This window comes from Macrobrachium rosenbergii, chromosome 4 (genome assembly GCF_040412425.1).
Source record: "Macrobrachium rosenbergii isolate ZJJX-2024 chromosome 4, ASM4041242v1, whole genome shotgun sequence".
Classification (NCBI taxonomy): domain Eukaryota; kingdom Metazoa; phylum Arthropoda; class Malacostraca; order Decapoda; family Palaemonidae; genus Macrobrachium; species Macrobrachium rosenbergii.
Window position 1 is genome coordinate 10,904,398 of NC_089744.1, and position 25,603 is coordinate 10,930,000.

General features: G+C 36.9%; 1 long non-coding RNA gene across 1 annotated transcript in view; it reads right to left on the reverse strand.

The window, feature by feature from the left end:
- The window catches only part of LOC136830528 (uncharacterized), a 657,803-nt gene that overhangs the window by 427,514 nt on the left and 204,686 nt on the right, over positions 1 to 25,603 (reverse strand). Inside the window, exon 3 of the long non-coding RNA XR_010850647.1 lies at positions 20,262 to 20,319. This is a non-coding gene — a long non-coding RNA (uncharacterized lncRNA). The remainder of the gene's footprint in view (positions 1 to 20,261; positions 20,320 to 25,603) is intronic.

Consider the following 25,603-nt stretch of genomic DNA (forward strand, 5'->3'; position numbering starts at 1 on the left):
TATATATATATATATATATATATATATATATATATATATATATATATATATATATATATATATATATATATATACATACATATATGTGTAGATAAATAGATATTTATAGATATATATTTATATATAGATATATTTATATATATATACATATATATATATATATATATATATATATATATATATATATATATATATATATATAATATATATATATATATATATATATAGATATATACATTATATATATATATATATATATATATATATATATATATATATATATATAAATATATACATGCATATATAAAGGTAAAGACAGAATTAATACCTCCGATTTTGTAACGCCATTTCTCACAGTATATAATAAAAGAAACATAACCGAGAAGCTTTACAAGAAGAAACTTCTCAAAGCAGCTCGTGAATTATGAGCAAAAACCCTTGGGATATCATCTGGCGTCATGAGGCGAGCGTTTCCTTCCTTCCTCAAGAGGAAAACATTTCCGCCCTTCCCCATGAGAGAAACATTTCCTTCCTTCCCCAAATGTAAATAGTTGCGGTGTTGGTGAATTACCCAGATCGGATTGGATGCCGTTACTAAGGAGTATGTTGCAACTGAGGAGGAACTGTAGCTTTCAAAATGTCATCTCCGGGGGTTTGGAACAATGGGTGCAAATGGAAACTAGGATATTCTTCTTCGTAAATGGCTGACAATAGAACTTTGGAGAATATCCCCTTTGAGAACGCAGTTGTTGACAAAGAATCAACGCTCCCCCACCCCTCCCCCTCTCTCTCTCTCTCTCTCTCTCTCTCTCTCTCTCTCTCTCTCTCTTCATTAGTTGAATGATGATTCGTGCGTTGTGGGAATGTTTATTTACGTATCAGCCTCTTTTCTTTTGATTTTGGTTTTGTGGTTTTCTTCTATTTTTTTTCGCGCCCACAATATTCTCCAAATGCACTTTCCTGATCTTAGCGCTCTCATTCTTCTTCTTCTTCTTCTTTCCTCTTCTTCTTCTTCTTCTTCTTCTTCTTCTTCGGCTATTTCCTCTTTTTCTTCTTCTTCTTCTTCTTCTTCTGCTATTGTGTTTTGAGTGAAATTTATTATACTTTTGCTTTAATTTCTATTTTTTTTTATCCATCTTAGGCAACGTTCTCACTAACTTCGGCTCTGCTGATACAATTAACTTTTCCTCGTTCCTGTTAAGTCTTGCAGCGTTGTGAATTTACTTCCGTGTGTGATGCTCTCCGTCACAACGAACGAGGACCCAGCAACTTACGAAATTCGTCTCTCTGGTTTGGAAGAATGGCTGTAAATGGAAACTGCCAAAGCCTTTGGGTAATTGCTGGACAGTAGAATACTCTCTCTCTCTCTCTCTCTCTCCCCTCTCTTCATTAGTTTGAGGATGGGTTGTCGAATTAAGGGAGCATTTCCCTATATAGTAGCCTGTTCTTCTAAACCTGGTTTTGTTTTTGTTTTCTTCATGATCGAAAACTGTTTTCCCGTAAACTCTTCCGTTCTGTTTAGAATTATCTTTTTCTTTTCATCTTTTATCTCTTTTGCATTTCTAGTTGTCTAGTTCTTTTCAAGCTTTTCACATTCTTCTTCATCTTCTACGCTTTCTATGTTTTGTAATTTGGAACATGCCCCCTTGCGGTCATTTTTCTTTTGATTTCATAAGGACATTTATGGATACAACAAAATGCCTGGAAAAGCTATCATGTTGAAATGGTCATGACACAGCAAATAAATTGGAGTTGATAACTTGCAACTTCCGGTGGTACCAAATTCAACATCTGTTTGGATCACATGTCAATCATGTAATTAAACACAAGGCAATACTGCTAGTCCCTATAACTCCGAACTGTATCTGAATTATAGCTTTTTGAAAATTCCGTGCTTTTGACTAGTTGTTTAGTTCCACTTTGCCTGTAGTTGTAAGCACAGAGTCAAATTCACGCTCCACAAAATCTGTGCTAAATGTAATTCAGAACAAAGTATGAGAAATTAACTAGTAGTAATTGCACGACAAATACTTGATATCAAGACATAAAATTCAACATACATATCAGTTAAGCACTTCTGTAATTACTTGAGAGAGAGAGAGAGAGAGAGAGAGAGAGAGAGAGAGAGAGAGAGAAGAGAATAGAATGGAATATAGAATTTAGGCCAAAGGCCAAGCACTGGGATCTACGAAGTCATTCAGCGTTGAAACGGAAATCGAGAGTAGAAAGGCCTGAAAGGTGTAACAGGAGGAAAACCTCGCAGTTGCACTATGAAGCAAGTGTTATGAGAGGGTGGATAGTAAGATGGGCGAGAGAGAATATGAATGGAGGTACAGTCAAAGGAATGAAAGGGGTTGCAGCTAGGGGCCCGAAGGAACGCTGCAAAGAACCTTAAGTAATGCCTACAGTACACCGCATGAGGTGCATTGAAGGCACTACCCCCCTACAAAAAAAAAAAAGAAGTTAAGTATACCTTAGTTTTACCAGACCACTGAACTGATTAACAGCTCTCCTAGGGCTGGCCCGAAGGATTAGACTTATTTTACGTGGCTAAGAACCAATTGGTTACTTGGCAAGGGACCTACAGCTTAATGTGGAATCCGAACCATATTATAGCGAGAAATGAATTTCTATCACCAGAAATAAATTTCTCTAACTCTTCATCAGCCGACCGGAGAGTCGAACTCGGGCCTAACGAGTGCAAGGCCATAACTCTACCGACTCTCCCAAGGAAGAGCTACTACCCCCCTACGGAGAGAGAGAGAGAGAGAGAGAGAGAGAGAGAGAGAGAGGCATGCTATGATCGTACTCAGACTGCATAACAGCATGCTGTGAACGGAACCCATTTGGAACGTCGAAAGTGAAACCGCTCTTTGGCCGAGACAGTCGAACTTACAGTAATGAGACGCATGCTTCATCAAGCTTGAAAGACTCGTCTAATGGGCTTACCTAAATAGACCATAACCCCACCTCCTCACCTCCAACACAGACCTCACGCAGTTGCAGTAACTGCTTTGAGAGGGAATCCTTTAGTTTACGTTAGGTTCAAGAGAGTGTTCGTATTTAAACCATTTCATGCTCTTCAACTGATGGGAGATTCAGGATGTATAATCATTTAAAAACGATGCGTCATTTGACTTCTGATAAAATATACACTATATGTATGTATATATGTATGTATGTATATATATATATATATATATATATATATATATATATATATATATATATATATATATAATATATATATATATATATATCCATAACTTTCATTCCTGCATGGGATTTACACTCCCATGCATAAATTAAAATTGGAAAAAACAAGTCCAGGGTTCTGAATGGGCGTGGATGTGGAGCACAACAGAAGAAATGTAGAAATGTGCGGCAGCTGTCAGTTTCTGGGAAAACGAGCCGAATGACTTACCCACCCTGAGAAAAAGGTAATAAGCAGTGTGCGCCAGAGAGGGAAGCCGAAAACTGACTGAAAGGTGTAAAGCTAATGTAACGGTGGCGCTTTTAGCGCAGGGACTACTCTGGCTATAGGTGAGAGAGTACAAATACGTTGGTTCGAGTATTGTATAGCTAAGATTGATTGCGGCTGGAGACAACATAAAAACAGTGACTGTATTTAGTCTAGAAATGAAAAATGAGCGCCTTCCAGGGGTTGGAGAATATGAAAAGTGACTGTGCTACGTCAATCATCGAACTCCCTTGTCTCAATAGCATCTAAAGCAACGGTTTTAACCGCTAAATTCCAACACAGATTTCGGTCAATCACCTTCCGCTTCAATCGAAACATGACCTGAGACTATCGACCCTACAAGCCCTACCCCAGCATAGCTACACTTCCAGCTACCCAAGATACTCTTTGCACTTCCTATTCCTACATACAGTGCTCTTTCGCCTTTTTGTCTCGCTATGGGCCAAATATCCAGCTTTCTCTCCTTGAGGAAATCAGTCTTCATACCTATTCTCTCTTCTGCCCAACATCCCACTCATTCGAAACTCCCATATTTTGGATTTAATTTTTTCTTGGCAATATCAACAGAGGGCATGGGGTTTCAAACGTCATGGCCCCTACTTTTGGTGAGTCTCATACTTGGAAGTAGAGTGGCAAGAATGCTATTTTTCCCTTTTCCGACATTTCACATGAGCGAAATCGCGGTTGTCACTGGTCTCATATGAGGCGGCTTATCTGCCATATGGTGTTCATTTTCCCCCAAATCATTGGCACTTGTAGGGCAACAAAGACCATTTCTGCCGTTTTCCACTACCTGAGGCGTGGTTGCTGTTCGTATCTCGAATTAATACGTACACGCACACACAGACACACATATATATATATATATACACACAGATATATATATATAAATATATATATATATATATATATATATATATATATATATTTATATATATATTTATATATATATATATATGTATATATATATATATATATATATATATATATATATATATATATATATATATATATATATATATATATATTTATTTATATATATATTTATTTATATATATATTTATTTATATATATATTTATTTATATATATATTTATATATATATATATATATATATATATATATATATATATATATATATATATATATATACATACATATTATGTATGTATGTATACATACACACATATGTATGTATGTATGTATGTATGTATGTATGTATGTATGTATGTATGTATGTATGTATGTATGTATGTATGTATGTATACATATAAAATATACGGGGAGCAGGAGCAGGAACAAACATGGCGACGTACTATAATTTATTTCGACGCGTTTCGCATTCAGCTGAATGCATCATCAGGGTTCTGTACAATAAATAACGAACAATAAAAAGTATATGAATTTGCTAGTTATCTAAAAAAAAAAATCGCTTATACATTAATTAAAAGGAAAACCAAAACTTCACACATACGTTTAAAGTACATCAAGACTGACAAAGTTACACAGAAAATTAAAAGCACATATGCTGATTAAAAGTTCACATAAAAATAAAAAAAAAAAATTAAAAAAAGTTACAAAGTTAAGAAATATTTGAGGAGCACTGGAGGTCGACCTACCATGGCAAGAGATAAACAAAAACTAAAAGAATATAAACAAAAACAACAGGTTCAGAAAGGTACAAGGGCGTGGAGGTGGACTGGGTGTTCAACTGTGGAACAAGCTGTTTGATGGAGAGACTCTCGGGGATCAATAATGCATTTGGGCTGGAGTTGTGACCCACAATAATGAAATTGTCATATTTAATGGGAACTTTACAGTCTTTGCTATGTTCACGTATACTGGACTGCTCTGGATTTGATAGTGAATATCCAGTCCGGAAACTAACTCCCTTGTGGCAGTCTATGCGAACTCTCATCATCCTCTGAGCAGAACCCACGTAAGTTCCCAGTCTACATCTGGGACAAGAATATTTGCACAGTACACCAGAGGACATGAGGGGGGCATAAACGATCTTTAAATCGAAACAAGGAGCCAATTGTGAGTGGATTAATAGGGATAAGTTTAACATTAATGCACCAAAGTACTTTTGTACGATGTTAGTAAATTTAGCCCTAAAGAAATCATCGCGCAAATATGGGAATCGGGCATAAAAGGAAAGCTTAGGAACATTTATTTCATTAGCGCTAGTGCGAAACCCTTTATTAAGAACCCTGTAAATAATCCTGTTGACAAGCTTAGTAGGAAAGCAGTTATCAGTAAAATATGTTAAAAGAAGAGTAATTTCCTAATGAAAAACAGACCAGTTAGATGTAAGGGAAACAGCTCTATACACAAGAGTAAAAATGGAGTTAAATTTAAAATTTCGAAAACAAAAGCTATGAAAACTAGTTCCCAAACCTGTAAATGTCTTTTTTCTAAAAAATAGTAGTATTAAACTGATTGTTTTCACGAAAGACTTCTACACCTAAAAATGGAAGACGGTCATTCACTTCCTTTTCAAGAGTAAACTTAATATATAGGTGATACGAATTAACAAATTCAAAGAATGAATCACAGTCAAAATGACGCCTGGAAAGGGTAAAGGTATCGTCAACGTATCTTTTGTAAACCAATGGGCGGAAGGACAGAGGGCACTCATCCAAAAAGCGCTCTTCTAGCGAGCACATAAAGATATTGGAAAAGGTAGGGCCTAATGGAGAACCCATAGCCATTACCCTCTACTTGTCTACATAAATTACCATTAAAAACAAAGGCGGTGTCCAGCACTGATATTTCTAAAAGAGATTCAAAAGTAGAACGGTTAAAATTATGGAAACATGAATCAGGTTCGGGAAATAACTTGTCCAAAATTATGTTAATGGTCTCCCTAACAGGAACACTAGTAAAAAGGGATTCAACATCTAAGCTCGCCATAAATGTATCAGAGTCTTGGGAGAGTATAGGTTCTTTAAACTTTTTTAAAGAATCTTTATGTATACTGGTGACAATGGAACGTTGGGGAATGTCCCCTTTAAGAATGCAGTTGTTTAGAGAGAATCAACACTCTCTCTCTCTCTCTCTCTCTCTCTCTCTCTCTCTCTCTCTCTCTCTCTCTCTCTCTCTCTCTGTTTTGAGGTTCTCTCTTTTTTTGCGATCGTAACCTTCTCCTAGCGCATTTTGTTGTTCTTACACTCTTCCGAGTTTTTCGTTTTCTTCTTCAGCTTCTTCTTTTTCTTTTTTTTTCTATTCAATCCATTGTACATTTGCTTTAATTTCTTATTTTCCCTAATCCACCTTAATCTACGCTTTCATTCAGATGCACAAGGTCAGGCTCAGACGGGAGAAAAATGGGGTTTGGACTTGACCTCTTTTCCTTAATCTCGTGCATTTAATGTTTCCTCCATTCCTGTCCAGTGTCACGTTTTGCGGCGTTGATGGATTTACTTAACGGCGTGATGCTCTAGGTTGCAACGAACGAGGACACAGCGACTTGCGAAATTCGTCCCTCTGGTTTGTAACAATGGTTGCAAATGGAAACTGCGAAAGATTTTTGGTATTTGTTGGACAATGGGATATTGGAATTGCCCCTTTAAGAAAGCAGTTGTTGGGTAAGTCTCTCTCTCTCTCTCTCTCTCTCTCTCTCTCTCTCTCTCTCTCTCTCTCTCTCTCTCTCCCATCCGTTTTCGGATGGATTCTGAAGCCGAAGGAACTTTTACCTACATATTGGCCTCTTTTTCTTTACCTAGTTTTATCTTTTCTGTTCTTCATGATCAAATGATATTTTCCTTTACGTTTCCGTTCTTTTTTAGTGTTCTTTTTTTTCTTTTTTATTCCATCTCCTCTTTATTTAGTATTTCTTGTTGTCTTTTTCCATCCAAGTTTCTTCCATTCCTTTCCATTTTCAACATTTTCAACATTTTGTAATTTGGGAAATGCCTCTTTGATCTGTTCAGTTTCAATTTTTCCCTGACAAAATGTTCACCCCGATTTGTTGCTTCCTATGGAGGTAATCCGCATCACTTTGCCTGTCTCCTGTTTTTTCTGAAGCACGAGATTAGGTTGAGATAATCAAACACAGGAGTTTTAATTTCCATGTTGTTCGCTTAATTAATCCCATTATCAATTGAATTAGTGTATATATATATATATATATATATATATATATATATATATATATATATATATATATATATATATATATATATATATATATATATATATATATATATATATATATATATATATATATATATATATATATATATATATATATATATATATATATATATATATATATATATATATGTAATGACCTGAGTGGGCCGTTATGCAGGTTCTTTAACATTCAGGACAGGGCTGTTGACTGACGGCAGATGCAACAAACAAAGGAGGGAAAACAACAAAAACAATATAATGAGCTCAAAATTAATTTATTTACAATATTTACAAGTGAGTCAGGTTTGGTAAAAGATAAAACCATAAATACAAGAAAAACCAAAAGGCAGCACTAAACAAAATCAAGTTAAAATAAACAAAAAGTAGCTTTAAAAAAAAAAAGGCAAAAATAAACAACAGCAGGCAGAAAAAAAACCAAACATACGTCCTCCATCAGGGCACCAAGACAGCCCTCAGCTGCACGACAGGGACAAGAACCCACAAACCAGAAAACCCCGCTGTCATCAAAGATGAGCAGCTCGTGGTCACACGACTACTCATGGTCACACTCCACCTCTACGACGTGCTCCACTTCGTAGGCGTGCTCCAATTTGCTGCTCAAAAACTCGACCAACGTCGACTCCAAAACTGCCTGCTGCTGCTGCCACTGCCGCTACTCGCTGCCCTACCAGACCCGACTGAAGCAAGAAACACGGCAGCTCACCAACGAAAACATCAAAACAAAAAAAACTTGAAGGTAAGGAGGCAGCAATCCACAAAGGGAACGAGCGGGAACCAGCAGTTCCCGCAAAACCATCACTTAACGTGATATATATATATATATATATATATATATATATATATATATATATATATATATATATATATATATATATATATATATATATATATATATATATATATATACATATACACGGAAGCCATCAATGCAGAGTTGTTCTTTACCAGATATTACTTCTTTAATGATAAAAGCAGATTCTTCTAGCTTGCCAAACTTTTTAATGTAGACGTCACTGGGATGGGGGTGAGGGGGTTAAGAAAGAGATGGGCAAGAACTTGGGGGGAAGGAGTGGCTATGCTTTTTAAAGGAGTGACGATATCAAGCCTTAGGACAACAGAAGAACAAAGTAAATTCTAAAGCTAAGCAGTTAAGGTAAAACAGCAATTATCGAACCATGCAGTCTCAAGTTATGCCTTGAATGTTACGAGGCCCCCCAACAAATAATAATAAAAGTCAATGAAACAGTGGCACAAAAGGAATACCTAGTACACACGCAGATACAAAAAAAATTGAAGAACAAAATGACTTACAACTAAGGAAATCACAAAACCTTAATATTTGTGATTAAGTGAATAACTTGCAATGTGTTAGTAAGCAGCCATTTTTTCCTAAAGACTATTTAACATTTTGAGCTATATAACCTATCCAAAACAAGTTTGCTGCTATATCACGATTAAAAATAAATTACACTTCCGAACAGAACTGAAAAACTGTACGAGAGAGAAAACACATAGGCAGGTAGAAATGTTTTGAAAAACACTATTTGGCTAACGTATAGTATTCACCTGGAAAAAGACCCGGCGATTCTGCCGGCGAGGTCCTCAATGATTTTTTTTATTTAGTAGGAAATACCAGAATGCTAAAATTTAACTTGATAATGACATAATTTTCTTTTTCGAGAAGAAGCACCGTAATTCCAGCGCATACAAAAGAGGTTGAGGCACCAGCAAATTAAGCTAGGGACTAGAAATGACAGGAGAGGTCAACCATGAGCTAAATCCGTTTAAAGTTCTGCATTACACTAATTATCTATGTCCATACCTAAACTTATGACCTCATCAACATCATTTGCCACTCGTTCATGGTCATGGGTTCCCAAGAAACAGTCCTTAAATGAACGTACAAGAAGGAAGCTGCGTATCAACAAAACGTGAGCTCAAAGTACTATGGCGTTGTAAGGTAAGAACTGCTGCAGGTGACCCATGGTAGAAGTTAATGATAAAAGATTATTTGAGAAACGTACTAGGTTAAGTAACTTTTCAGGAGTAGTATGAAGTGCTGCAAAAGGGGAATAGCTCAAATTTAATCCATGTATATTTGACAAAGATGGTAAAGAATATGTAACTGATTTTGAATCAGTTGTTCCATCTCTTTTGTACGCGACAAGGAAGGGGTTTCTTTATTCCCTAAACATGTACCTGGAACAGAGCCAATGTATGTGGTGTGCGTTGAAATCTCCCATATTAAAACATCGCTAAGTGTTTGACATGCCAGCAAGGAATCGTGGTGATAATGAAAAAGTTGAAGAAAGTGTTTAGAACTCACCGAGTCATATTTGCACCAAATAATAACAGTAAAAGCTAGGCTAATTTGATACACCATGACATCTTAGCTTGGAGGTAATAGAGCCACACGTCCAGCAATACGTGTGTTGATGCTAAAAGAAAGCATATCATATTTATGGAATAAACAAGTCAATAAATGTTGCAGTGAGACTGAATTTTACTAAAAGAGGGACAAGTCTTCTGAAAAATAGTGATAGGTAAAATATTAAGTGTTAACAAGTGTATTTAGACAGAGCAGGAGACAATTAGAAAACACTGTTACTTTTGTACTTGTCCTTTATCAGGTACATCAAGGATGAATGCCTTTTGCACATAACTTTCTACCATCCTAGACTTCATGATAAACATGTCCTGAAGGCTAACTAGCAGTCTTTAACCTCCCAAACGCAAATTATACCACTTCCCTCTATCTTGTTCCTGCTCCTATCCTTCTTGGATACCAAGGCATTTCAAGGCCATCACCTCTCCCATCCCACCCAACCAGCACTTCTTCAGCCTCCCTCAGAACTCCTAACAATGCACAATTTTACCAACTTATCGTTCTCTATTCGCTGAATGCTAGATTACCGCCTGAAGGAGGGAGAGCTCAAAATTCCCTTAAAATATCTCAACTTTTGCTTCCATACACCCCTCTTTATTCTTCCTAACCCGTTGCAAGAGTCCTGTATCTTTCTGGTTTCTCATGTCATGCAGTCTCTTCTCTAGTCCCATCATTGTATGTCGCATTTACTCCCATATGCCTAAATGGGGCAATAATTTCCATTCTCTTCCTATCCATACTTAATCATTTTCAACCTTTTCCTCATGAAAGAAACCTTACTCAAATTAGTTGGCTACTCAGTTATGATGTAAATACGATCAGCTACTTTTAACCGCATTTCATATATACCCAAGAGTCACTTTCAAAAACGCTCAAATGTAATTTGACTATGCATTCTTGTAACAGTTACGATCGCCTCCGTTTTATTACATGCATTCATTCGAAATCCCTCAAAATCCGTCATCGACACAAGACTGCCTTTACTGAAAAGGCATCCCATTACCGCCACTTATTCTAAGATCCATTTAATCATAATTCTATCTTTCTCTCCACAGTTAGTTCCCTTCAGTACAATTTCCATTTCGGTTCAGCTGTACCTCCAAAATTTCAATAAATACTGGACTGGTTTGAACTCACTTGGTCCTCGACCACTTTCCTCTTGTACACGTCCACAAATTCAACTTTTCTGTTCTGAAGCTGCACCTCAAAAAATCATTAAACATCTTTTCCAACCTCCCACCAATTATCGGTTTTATTCCCTTCTCTTATAAGATGGTTCTCAGAAGGTCCTTCTGCAGATTCGTTCACAACATGTAATTCTACGTGTTCCTCATACATTCATCCACTATTGTATCTTTATACATTGCCTGTTTCTCACTTCTTAAAAAACATTTTTGTTTTAAATCTAATCATTTTCGAACAATTGCCATCTTCACCAAATTAGTTATCTTAAATTTCAATTTCCCTTCGACCAGATACTCTTCAGTTACTCCTCACCTTTACATTCACCATTTCACCCTCCCACTTCCTCTGTACATACATTAATAAAAGTTAATTTGCATGGATAGATTTCAACTTCAATTCTACTGACAATCGTAATTTTGGTATTCGATATCTGACATCGACAGATTAACATTTTTTTTTTTTTTGCGCTTTCTGATCAGATTCCGATTCTTTTGTTAATTTTTCCCTTGGGACTTCGAAATTGATTCACTATAGCAACGATGATAGGAAAGGATAGAGAATTAGGGAAGAGAAGAGGTCCGCTTCTCAATACGGAAAGGAATAATACTGAGCCAAGAGACAACTCCAATGCTTAGCAGCAGAGGGAAAGATAAAAGTTGCCAAACCGATCAATCTGGATGCAATTTCACTAATAAGGGAAAGGATAAGTTCTGAGAGTCCAGAGAAGGACCTCCTCTTCGATTTATACTAAAATTTAATGGAACGATTCTCCATCGATGTTGAAACAGAAAACGCCCCCGAATATCCAATTAATGTTTTAAGAAACCACCTACTTAATGGAATTCCTTTTATCATGTGCTTATACCCGAAGCTTTGAGAAAATCCCCCATTATATAATTCATCTTGGAGCTGAAGGAATATTTACCTGCAATGACCTCTAATTGGATGTTCAGGTATCCCGAGGAATATTCTTCTATGGAATGCTGGGATCGACATTTCGAGTTTAGTTTGGTTCTTGGTCTTCATATTTTCACAGAAATTTCGTTTACGTCCTGGTATTCAAACGAAAGCAACTTTAGGGCCCTATTTACGGCACCAGTATGGAAAAAAAGGGCAGGAAAATAGACTTGCCTCATGAATATTTCGTGTTACAGGGAAGAAGATTCCAGAGGGAAAGAAATTGTCAGGAAATAAAAACGTCTAATGGTTGTTAATCTCCGAATCCATGTGAGATGCTCTGATATCAGATTAATTATCATCAATAGACTTTCGCATCATGATTTTCTTTTATGAAGAATTTTTTTCATAATAAACATAAGCGTATGATTTAGGAAACAATGGCCACTAAGATTAAGACGAATGGTTGTAATGTAGGGATTATTGGTTAATACGTTCAGCGTGCGAATAACATCCTTCAGAAATATTTCCGATTCATGATTTCAACTTCCCAAGAATTTTCTGTTCTCCAGGTCTGTATTCACACAACCAAAAATCTCCTCCATGAAAGGTAAATTTCCAGAGCCCACGATTTCATGCGTCTTATTATTATTATTATTATTATTATTATTATTATTATTATTATTATTATTATTATTATTATTATTATTATTATTATTATTTTCTATCATCATCATATTGGACTGGGTAGTTTTTATAGTGTGGGGTTCCGGGTTGCATCCTGCCTCCTTAGGAGTCCATCACTTTTCTCACTATGTGCGCTGTTTCTAGTAGCACATTCTTCTGCATGAGTCCTGGAGCTACTTCGGCTTCTAGTTTTTCCAGGTTGATTATCAGGGATCTTGGGATCGTACCTAGTGTTCCTATGATTATGGGTACAATTTCCACTGGCATATCCCATATCCTTCTTATTTCTATTTTCAGTTCTTGATACTGATCAATTTTTTCTCGTTCTTTCTCATCTACTCTGGTGTCCCATTATTACGACATCAATGAGTGGTATTTTCTTCTTGATTTTGTCAATCAGCGTCAAGTCTGGTCTACTGGTACGTATCACCCTATCTGTTCTGATACCATAGTCCCAGAGGACTAGAAAACGATCACTCCCTCAGGTTGATGTTCGCACCACTTATTACTGCAAGCCAGCTGGTGTTTCTTGTACATACTCCATTTTTTGGAGGGCTTTTGCTACTGAATCATGCCTCTTTTTGTACTGGTTCTGTGCAATCGCCAGACATTCGCTTTCTATGTGGTTTATGGTTTCGTCTTTCATATTGCACTTCCTGTATATGGGTGAGATGTTATTTCCATCTATTGTTCTTTGGACATATCTTGTTCTTAGGGCCTGATCTTGTGCCGCTGTTAGCATTCCTTCTGTCTCCTTCCTGAGTTCTCCCCTCTGTAATTGCCATGTTTCATTGCTGGCCAGTTCTTTAGTCTGTCTCATGTACTGTCCGTGCATTGGTTTGTTGTGCCATTCCTCTGTTCTGTTTTTCATTCTCCTGTCTCTGTATATTTCTGGGTCTTTGTCTACTTTTATCAGTCCTGCTTCCCATGCACTTCTTAGCCATTTGTCTTCACTGGTTTTCAGATATTGCCCCAGTGTTCTGTTCTCGATGTTGACACAGTCCTCTATGCTTAGTAGACCTCTCCCTCCTTCCTTTAGTGTTATGTATAGTCTGTCTGTATTTGCTCTTTGGTGTGGTACTTATTGTATTGTCATGTGTTCCCTAGTTTTCTGGTCTATGTTGCGGAGTTCAGCCTTCGTCCACTCCACAACTCCTGTGCTATATCTGATTACTGGTACTGTCCATGCGTTTATGGATTTCATCATGTTTCCGGCGTTGAGTTTTGACTTGAGTATCGCCTAAAGTCTCTGCATATATTCTTTCCTGATCGTGTCCTTCATCTCTTGGCATTTTATATCCTCTCCTTCTATTATTCCCAGGTATTTGTATCCTGTCTCATCTATGTGTTTGATGCTATTTCTCTGGTAGCTTTATCTGGTAGCTTTATCCCTTCAGTCCTTGTCACTTTGCCTTTTTTGTATGTTGACCAAGGCGCATTTTTCCAAACTGCATCCTGGTGTCCCCAGACACAATTCTTACAGTCTGGATTAGGGTATCTATTTCCTTGATGCTCTTAGCATACAGCTTGATGTCGTCCATGAACATCAGGTGGTTAATTCTGTTGCCTCCTTTCTTGAGTTGTTACCCACCATCCATCTGCAGTACTTTTGTCATGGGAATCATGGCTACTACGAAGAGTAGTAGGGACAGTGAGTCGCCTAGAAAGATCTCTCTCCTGATGGTAACCTCTGCTAGTCTTATCCCAGAGTTTGTAAGTACTGTATTGCAGTTATGCATTGTATTTTTTAAAAGCTGATGGTGTTTTCCTCTGCCCCATATATTTTCAGGTATTCTATTAGACACATGTGTGGTATTATGTCGAAGGCTTTCTTGTAGTCAATCCATGCCAGCTTAGGTTGGTTCTTCATTACCATTTTGTCTATCAGGAGCTGGTCTTTTGGTCCTTCTGCAGCCTTTCTGTTGGTGGGGATGGTGTTTGTATCCTTTATGTAGTTGTATCGCCTTTCACTGATGATACATGTTAGTAAGTTCCATATTATTAGTAGGCAGGTGATAGGCCAGTAGTTACTTGCTATATTGCCCTTGTTTTTCTCTTTCTGTACTAAGGATGTTCTCTTTGTGGTCATCCATTTGGGTGCATGGTGGTTTGTGATGCAATTCTGGAGTTGTTTTGCTATTCATGGGTGTAGGGCCTTGAAGTTTTTCAGCCAGTATCCATGGAATGTTCATCGGGACCTGGGGCTTTCCAGTTGGGCATTTTCTTTAGTTGGTGTCTGACAGTGTTTGTAGTGATTTCGGCAAATCTTTGTTTTATTCTCCCCGTTTCTTCTGCCTTGTCTTCCTGGAGCTATGTTGCATGTTTGTTGTGTGATACCAGACTGCTCCATATGTTTTCCCAGGATTTTCCTGGTGGTTTTCTTCCCCTCTTAATTGGCTGTATAGTTTTTTCTGGTTGGTTCTTTAGAGTTTGTTCTGTTGGTATCCTTCATTCCTGTTCATGTACCGTTGGATTTTATGTGCTTTGGCTTTAAGCCTCTGTTTTATATCTTCTATTGTGTTGTTTAGTCCCTTCTCCTGTACTTTGTATTTTTCGTTCAGTTCCTCTCTTGTTTTCTTGCTTCTTAGCCTCTTTTCTGCCATCTCTTTCAGTTTACTCAAGTCAGATCTCATCGCCATGATTTGTTTTTCCAAGCGCCTTTTCCAAGGCAGTTGCTGATTTAGTTTCTGTTGGGTTGGTTGTGATGATAGTGTTGGCGTTTGTATCCCCCTGAGTTCTACTACTAGCCTTGCTCCTGCATATGCCAGGTTATTTGTTTCTATGATACTAGTGGTTTGTATTAGTCTCATTATTTCATTAACTTCACTTGTTTTCTCCCTTAGTTTCTTTGTGTTGTAGCTTTCATGGAGGAAATCTTTGTTCTTTCTGTATCTGGCTTCATCCACTGTCTGATCTTTTCCACCCATTCCGAACTCTCTGTTACATCTTCGGTATTCCCTCGCGAGCCGTTGTTTGGTAGCTGCTGTTACTGCTACTGTTGCTGCTGTTGCTGCTAGCAGCTGCTGATGCTGCTGCTGCTGCTGCTGCTGCTCATCATCATCATCATCATTATTATTATTGTTCTAAAGATGAACCCTATTCATATGGAACAAGCCCACATGGGCCATTGACTTGAAATTCAAGCTTCCAAAGAATGTGTGTTCATTCGAAAGAAGTAACAGAAGGTAATAGGAAATACAGAAAGAGGAGATCAGTTGTTGGAAATCCACTCATCAGAATTTGCTAAAGTGCGTTTCATCTCTCCAAACTAAAGATTTATTTCTATACCGGTAGGCGTAATGCGGCACTGTCATTTGGTGTCCTCTATTAGAATTTCCTTCTCTGCTCGTCTATTTCGAGTTATCTATATCTTCCACTTCGCTGAAACTGGCTACCTAATAATTTGTGTTATTTCTCGGCTTATCTCTGGGGGTTTCCGCTTTCCGGGGTATTTATTTTACAAATACCATTGTCACAACATCAGGAATCAAGAGCCATCTAGCGGGAATGTCTCCCTCCGCATATCTATTGAGACTTATCTATGAATACCTCCACTAGTTTCTGAAACTGGCTTACTAATAATTTGCGTCACATATGCTTCTCCTCTCGGTCTATTTGTGGTGGTTTCCTTTTTGAGATCAGAAATATTACAATATGAAATGTAGTTCATTTCTTAAAGGAATGTCAACTACATAATAATAAAAAAAATACGCATACCACTTGACAGAGAGAGAGAGAGAGAGAGAGAGAGAGAGAGAGAGAGAGAGAGAGAGAAAGTGGGGGATTACAATAACGTTATAATTGGATGACTGCAAGGTGAATTCAAATTTCCTACAGTCATAAATGGCCGGTCATCTTTACAGAATTATCTCTGTGATCTTTAGCCCATTCCATAAAAACTATTAAAGGTCAAGCTAAAGAAAAAAGATTTTGTATCATTTATTTCGTTTTCATGTTTTTCAATAAAATGTACATCTACCAATGTTATATCCAAAACCAACAATCCCTTAAGTATTTAACAATATCATTGCGTCCAAATAAAATGCGCCCCCAATAGAAAGTAACGTAAATTAGGCAAAAAAGTACCTCCTTGTCTCGTTATCCGCAATACAGGGAACTATCTCATTTAAGGAAAATAACTGGCTTCACGGTATAATTCTTTTCTTTGAACTGAATAAACGGAAAAACATAGATATGGAGAAACTTTTATAAGCCAGTCTTGCACTTCCTGATTATATCTATATATTTCCTCTTTACTGACGGCGTCGTTTAGTTTTTATTTCCTGTTCAGGTGGAAAATGCACAACGAATAAATCTGAAAGACAGACGTTAATTTATGGATGCCAAATTCTTTCACCGAACACACTTCTCAAAGCAAAGACCGAAGAAGAAGGCAACTCGCTACGCTTTTGTACGACAAGGATGTTTGGTGCTGTCAGGATACTGGACACGTTTCCTGCTTTATTTTCTAGTCTTTCACTTTCTCTAATCTGGAAAACAATGGTGTTCCCTGGTTATATAACTTCGAAACTGCGATCCCCATCCCGCCTCCCACCCCAAACACACACGCACAAAAAAGTGTATCATCTGATGTGCACAGAAATGTCAAGTTATATTGGTTTTAATGATCTAAAATTCAATTGAATATGTCTGCAGTTGGAGCATCTGTTGCAAATATGCGTCAGTTATCTAATTAAACACAAGCTATGACATCGAACTATAGTCGAATATGTCTGAATTACGTATTTCTGAAAAATACAGTTTAGAGGATGGGTTTATAGCTCAAATCCTGGTAAAAATTATTTCAATAAAACCAAGTTTATTATTAATTATTTCAATAAAACCAAGTTTATTACTTGTCTAGTTTTCAAAAACGCCCCGAGGGCAATGAATAAATGTATTTCCCGTAGTTAATTCTAAATATAAAAAAAAAGCCCGAAAGCCAAGTATTACTGAGACAATAATACTATTATTCAACTAGTGTTCTGAAGTTCTCGGGAGATAAACCAGACTTGCAGGTCCTGAAGTCTGTGCTGATTCTGGATTACAGCAAATTCACGAAAACAGAATCTGATTTTCCAAGTAACCATCTGATCTTGGAAATCTACCAAAACATATGCACCGTGCAGCTGCTTCTTCATAGCTCGTACAGTAATGTGCACGTGGTCCCACTTCAGTCAGTAAGAGCACTGAACGGAAATCACTTTAGGGGTTGAAAGTGAAACCGCTTTCAGGCAGACGCAGGTGAACCTATGTTAATGAGATCTTTGCTTTAGTAAGTCTGAATACCCCATTTAAAAGGTTTACCTGAATGGCTCCCATCTCCGCCCCCAGTCTTCAATATGGACTACATGCAGTTATCGCAATTGCTTTGGGAAGGAATCTCGGATCTTTAAGAAATTTTGGGCGTATTTCGGATCAATTTGTACTCTTCGACTCATTTCGGAATGTTTCTGTAGTTTTGATATTCAATACATTGTTTGGGAAGTTGTACTTTCATAATCTCCTGCTACTAAATCGAAAAAACAATTATATCAAGCTTGATTATAGATAAAAATATGAAATGATAATGGTAATCATCTTTTATAATCTAGATTTGTCAGGATAAATTAACTGAGATAAACAAGAAAGGAATTACAAGAGAAGCATTTAAAAGCTTAGACAAATTCAAGACGCTTTCCTTCCCACTATTTATGCTACAAGAACGCCACTGGTTTATTGGAAAGTGCACCATTTCCAGGTTATAACTCATCCCGTATAAAATATTAGTATCTGAATCTTGCCTGATGAGAGATGCGAAAATCAGATTCTGATGAAGGGTTTGAAAGCTGTTTTGCGAATTTTTTGAAGGATTCTAAGCATTTTCTATGATCTGTAAAATGACAGTGTTTTTGAAATAAGAAAATTAATATTTCCATCCATATATAAATATATATTTAATATATATATATATATATATATATATATATATATATATATATATATATATATATATATATATATATATATATATATATATAATATATATATATATATATATATATATATATATATATATATATATATATATATATATATATATATATATATATATATATATATATATATATATATATATATATATTTATATACATTTAAATGGAAATATGGAAACAGATTAATTTTCTTATTTCAAAACACTGTCATATTACAGATCTCGAAATGCTTAGAATCCTTCAAAAAATTCGCAAAACCACATTCAAACCCTTCATCAGAATCTGATTTTCCCATCTCTCATCAGGCAAAATTCAGATACTAATATTTTAGACGGGATGAGTCATAACTTGGAAATGGTGCAGTTTCCAATAAACCAGTGTCGTTCTTGTAGCATTAAAAGTGGGAAGGAAAGCGTCTTGAATTTGTCTAAGCTTTAAATGCTTCTCTTGTAATTCCTTTTTTGTTTATCTCAATTAATTTATCCTGACGAATATAGATGATAAAAGGTGAGTACCATTATCATTTCATATTTTTATCTAAAATCAAGCTTGATATAATTGTTTCTTCGATTTAGTGGCAGGAGATTATGAAAGTACAACCCAAACAAAACTACAGAAACATCATAATATATATATATAAACAATATATATATTGATATATCATAATATATATATAACATCATATATATATATATATATATATATATATATATATATAGATATATATATATATATATATATATATATATATATATATATATATATATATATATATATCAAAAGTATTGAGATGAATATAACGACGCTTTCTATTTTGCCATTCAAACTAAACATTACTCCACACTCGTGGGGTTATGAATGAGTACAGCGTGAGGAACGTTTAACAGTAAGTCAAAATGAGTTAATAGTTCGGGATGAGTGCACAGGCTTAAGATTTATTGTGTTCATACAAAACACTGAGTACTACAAGCGCTCCAGTATTAATAGTAAAAAAAAACTTTTATAACGCATGAATACTGCGCGTATAATGAATAAACGCGAGTAAGAGGAATAACATGAACATTCTGACCTAGAATTCTATACATTTGTTCCTGAATCATTGGTAATTTTCAATTCCAGTTTCAGTAACCACAACCGCTTTTGTAACACAGGAATAATGAATATAAGACCGAAAGTTTAAACAGAATACACTGACTTGAATATTTTGCTATTTATCCTAGTAATCTAGTAATAGTACCGGCATGAATCTGTGAGTAACGAGTCAAGATGAATGGAAAATGTAAAAGCAGAGTAAAGTGTTGAATGATTTGGTTATTCATTGTAAACATTGGGGAGTGTTTCCGTTTCTGTAATACCAAAAACATTCAGTGAGCAAAAAGGCTGAACATGGAACAGTTGATTGATTGATAGTTATCCGGCGCAAAATGCACAATTAATATCTAAATAATAGAAAAGTAGCAAATGAATCAAATGTTTAGTCTTATAACACTCACCCTCTCCTGATGGAGGTCGAATCCGTCTGTGTGTTACCAGTAACCAGCTGGGAAGAGCCTGTAGAGCAAAGAGTCAAGTTGAGTTTCAAGTGCGACGTGGGGGCACTGACTTGGGCTGTACTGCAATTATATATAATTAATTTCTTCTCTACAATTTTGGCATGATCTTGCTCTATTAATGTCATCACAAATACTTGTGTAAATTTCAGAAAGGAAAAGCTGCATATTCACAGTGCTGTGAAGGAGACCAACATTTTAATATTGTATTCATACCATTTCCACCTATTATCATTAATTCCTTACATGAGTTATCATTAATCTTTTGAGATAGGCAAATATAAAATTAATTTTGAAGCAATGTTAAAGCAATCAGAATTTTTTTCGTGGGTAATATGCCCAGTGAAGTCCCGCCTACCCAGTGATAAGGCTCAAAGATGTTCTAGTAGCTACTGCCCTTTGATAATGACTTAAGAAAGATTTCATTTTTATTCCGGGATTTTTACTCTGCTAACATCAAAAAGAACTTTTACTAGATTGGTCATGAAAAATAAAATCTTCAGACAGCGTTTGGAAAGGCAGTTGTCCCTGCAAACACCAATATCTCAACCAAGAAAATAAATATTTATCAGAAAGTGAAGAAAAAAAGACTTACTGTATCAAATGAAAGGTGAGAATAAAATCCAGGCCAAAGATTTAAACGTATAAAATACAAAGAAAAACCAAATTAATGAATTTAAAAATCAAACAATGCAGAATGGAGCGAAATGGAAATTAACCACAGTTGATGGAGTGAAATTAGGCCCCATGAGACCAAACAGTGAAAGGAAAAACAAGATTTTTAGAAGTGTAGGTGCACGAAAAAAAGAAAGTAATTAAAGATGGGATATAATTAAAATTTGGTGATTGGAGAAAAGTAAACGGATGTAAAAACAAAAGATACAAATGACAACTGTTTGGAAATTGCAGTTTGTTGATGGACTGAGCATCTTAAATATTTGAAAGATCTTACACCGTGTACAAGGCCAAGTAAGAAAAGCTGAGAAAGACTGAGCTGAGAAAAAAAAAAGGATTTTAATTATATAAAGGTTAATCTTCTTAAAGGAAAATCCTTCATTTTTTATGAAAGCGCCTTTGAAAAGTGACAGCTGTGTCTCATAAAAGGAAGCGTCCTTCAAAACATCCTGCATGATCCTTGAGGGTCCTCCTTCGTGGAGGAAGATCGTGTTCCTTCTTTGTTATGGGTCTTTTCATTTCAGGGAGGTTTTGGTTAATGCATTTTTCCTTTACTCAGATTTCTACGTAATTATGTAAGTAGTCCACTTATATGGTTCGTTATTCATTTATATTTCAGTATATTCCCAAATGGTTTTTTAGTCACATTGGACCATGTTTTTTTCTTCTCTCTTTCATCTATTTCCGTTTTGTCAGATATCCCAGTCGGTGTTCAGTTAACTGGGAAGTGATAAATTCATTGAAAACCGTTCTTAATCTAATAACACTGGTTTCCTTGTCATCAATAATAATTCGTCTAAAAGTATTTCCTCTGTTTCGGCCATAAGTAACATCAAGACAAAACAAAATTTCCAAAGAGACACTTATGTGAGGGCAGGGGTCTCATCCCAACTTTTCGACACCCCCAACCCCCCACCTCCCACCCCATTCGAACCGTAAAAAAGGAAGGAAAATATTAGTTTTAGTTCAGCCAAAACACGTATACATGATTGCTGTATTTCTTTTTTATTTTTTATATTCTTCATGTTGATTTCGATACCACGCTTGCTAGGATAGGAGCTTTCCATATATGCTGAAATATTACAATGATTTCAATTCAAAATAACAAAAGTTATTTCGCACAACTTCTGCAATATCTTTGCGAAAATTAAAATGTTGTCAAATGTTAATTACATTCAGGACAAAAGATTTTTCTAATCTGTTTTATACAAGACTGTTCATAACTTCTAATAAGCTCCAGTGTCTCGTATCACCCAGAGGCATCTTCGAAGATCTTCCAGGAATCCCACAGTTGAAGGCATTTTATTACAACTTTCTATGTATTAACTTTCTGTCCTCGATGGTATATACTATAAAGTAAAAGATTTTTTCATCAATAAGCCATTAAATTTATTCTAAGACCACTCTTTAAAATAGAGAAAATCAGGACGAAGTCATGTACACTCTTTACCTGCCGAATCAGCTACCTCTTCTCTTTACAAAGACCGTAAAACAAACTGTTAGTTTATTATTATTATTATTATTATTATTATTATTATTATTATTATTATTATTATTATTATTATTATTATTAGAAGGAAGAAGACCTTCTTTGAGGCAAGTTTTGTTGAATAATATGGCTGCCTCATGCGGACTTATTTTATACTGAGTTTTCTCAATTTTGGTCAATAGTTGGCCAGTGTTCATAATTTGTGGATATAGACAGCGCATTTCTTACAGCAGGTCTTTATTTTCTGCTGCAGTAGGTTAGTGAAACCTGAGGTTGCAAGTCCGCAGATTGTCACTGTGCGAATTCTATTTCTGGTATTTTTAGTACTTTTTCCGTCGACATGTTTCCACCATCTCGATGGTCATCTGGACGTTGTTGAGATGAATCTGGAGACACAGGGCGCCCGTGGCGGTACTTATACTTGTCTCGGAAAGTGTCGATCTCTCGTTGGCAGCCTGAGGCTATTCTCCTCGGAAAGACCTCCTTTCGCTCAACTAAGGTTGCGGGTCTTCTCATATGTGAGCATTAGAGTACATCTGGGGACCTGTGTTGGAATTGCTGCCTGCAGATGGATGTTTCTGATTGGTTCGCTTACCAGTGGGGCCACTTGGCGCTGCCCTTCGAGCTCCCATCGGGAGGAGGAAGGTTTCTTGTGTGGTGTTGAGGTTAGGTTTCTCTCTCCTGATGTGTAGGACTGCCAGGAGGCATAGGCGGAGATGGTCCGTCGTTTGGTCTATTATCTCGATGTTGGAGATAATGTCATTCCTTTTTATTCTCAGGTTATAGTCCGTTCTGGTGTGATTAAAGATGGCACCCTCCTGGGCATGGCAGGAAATCCTCTTGGAGAAGTGCATGGTGGTCATACCAGTGGAGGAGCCGAGGCATTCTCGGACGAGGCATCGGTATCGAGACCACGTTTGTTTTCTTCAAGGGATCCCACTTGGGGGCAGCTGGGTTACTTCTCATCACCAGGCTGCTGGATTTTTTTATTCCTGAAGAATATGATAAGATGAATTTTCTTCTAGGGATTGGATGGGTTGACGCTGCCTTCAATGATGGTCCTGAAGGTTCGTTCGTCTTCCTTATACCTTTTATGGGCATTTCCATTGTAGAAAAGTTTTATGTCATCTGGGGTGTTGTGGCGAGGTTCTTGGCGATACCATCTATCCACGACTCCCCTAATGCACTTGTCTACATCCAGATTCATGTATCCATTGTCGATAAGGATGTGGGCAACACGTTCCAGCTTTCCATGGGTGTCCGCCCAAGAGGAGCAGTGCAAGAGAACTCTTATAACTAAGGCGCTGATGGTGGATTGCTTGTATCTCTCGGGGCACTCACTCTCTGTTCAGACATATGCCCAGGTTTGTAGGTTTTGTGTATACCTTCATGATGAAGTGTTACTCCCATTGTTCGACGAGAACATCAAGGAAGGGGAGGCGACGACAGCGGCTGTATTCAATTGTGAAGTTGTGACAGGTGTGGGTGTAGAAGGCACGCTCGGGCTCTCTATTTCCTCGGTCATTTCAGCACTGATGTTGTCATCAATGTACTGTACATACATTTGTGGTTTTCTAATGTTTCTGAAGACCCTCTGTTCAATGGTGCCCATGTAAAAATTGTCGTAGAGGACTCCAAGGGGAGAACCCATCGCCACGAATCAGGATGTAGATAAGTGCATTAGGGGAGTTGTGGATAGATGGTATTAGCAAGAACCTCACCGTGATACCCCGATGACATCAAACTTTTCTACAAAGGAAAATTCCAAAAAAGGTATAAGGAAGATGAATGATGCCTCAGGACCAAGAAGAAAATTCACCTTATGATATTCTACAGAAATAAAAAAAACCAGCAGATTAGTGATGAGAAATAATAACCCAGTTGCCCGTAAGCAGGATCTCTTGAAGAAAGCCAACATGGTCTACCGATACAGATACCCCCACCTGAGAATGCCTTTGCTCCTGCATCAGTATAACCACCATGCACTTCTCCAAGAGGATTTCCTGCCCCACCCAGGAGGGTGCTATCTTTAATCATGCCAGAACTGCCCATAACCTGAGAACAGAAAGGAATGACATTATCCCCAACATCGAGATAATAGACCAAACAATGGACCATCGCAGTCTATGCCTCTTGGAAGCCCTACACATCAGGAGAGAGAAGCCTAACCTCAACACCACACAAGAAACTTTCCTCCACCCGATGGCGGCTCAAAGGGCAGTGCCAATCGGCCCCCCTGATGATCAAACCAGTCAGGAACATCCATCTGCGGGCAGTGATTCCAACACAGGTCCCCAGATGTGCCCTAACACTCACATACGAGAAGACCTGCAAACATCGTTGAATGAAAGGCAGCTCTGCCTGAGGAGAATCGCTTCATGATGCCAATAAGAAATCGACCCTTTCTGAAACCACTGTAAGTACAGCCAAGGGCTTCCTGTGACTAGTGCCAGCATCATTTTCATCTCCAATGCCAGTGTCAGTGCCATCCACAGTGTCAGTGCTCAGAGCACACCCAGTGCCAATGAAATAAGAGAAAGTGTAAATGCAAGGGAAGTAAATGAGTGCAATGACATACATACCATAAAAATTCTAAAGTGGAATATTCTCAGTGCAAACAGTAAATATGCATTCCCACAAGCACAAACACAAACACAAAACCATGACATTATACTGTTACAGGAAACACTAGTAAGGGAAAGTGCCAAATTCTCATTTAGTGGATACAGGGTCTACAGAACAACACACACTGACAAAAAGAGGCTTAATGACACTTGTTAAAAACACAATTCCATCCAAGAAAATAAACAACATAGTGTGGGGAAAAACAGAAACACTCAAGTGTAAAAATCACACTTGCAAACACGACACTCATGATACACAACATGTACAGGTCTCCAAACAGCTCTTTTGAGGGGGAAGCACTTTTTAGAAGAGCAACATGAGAAAACACTTTAATTGCTGAGGACTTTAATGCACATCATCCTTTGTTGAACTCATAACAAACCAATCCAACAGGTCAACACCTACACCAATTAACATGAGAATTCCTAGAAATGTTCCTGCTAAATAGTGAAGTACTAACTCATCTAAGAGGAGGAAGGCTGGACCTATCCTTCCT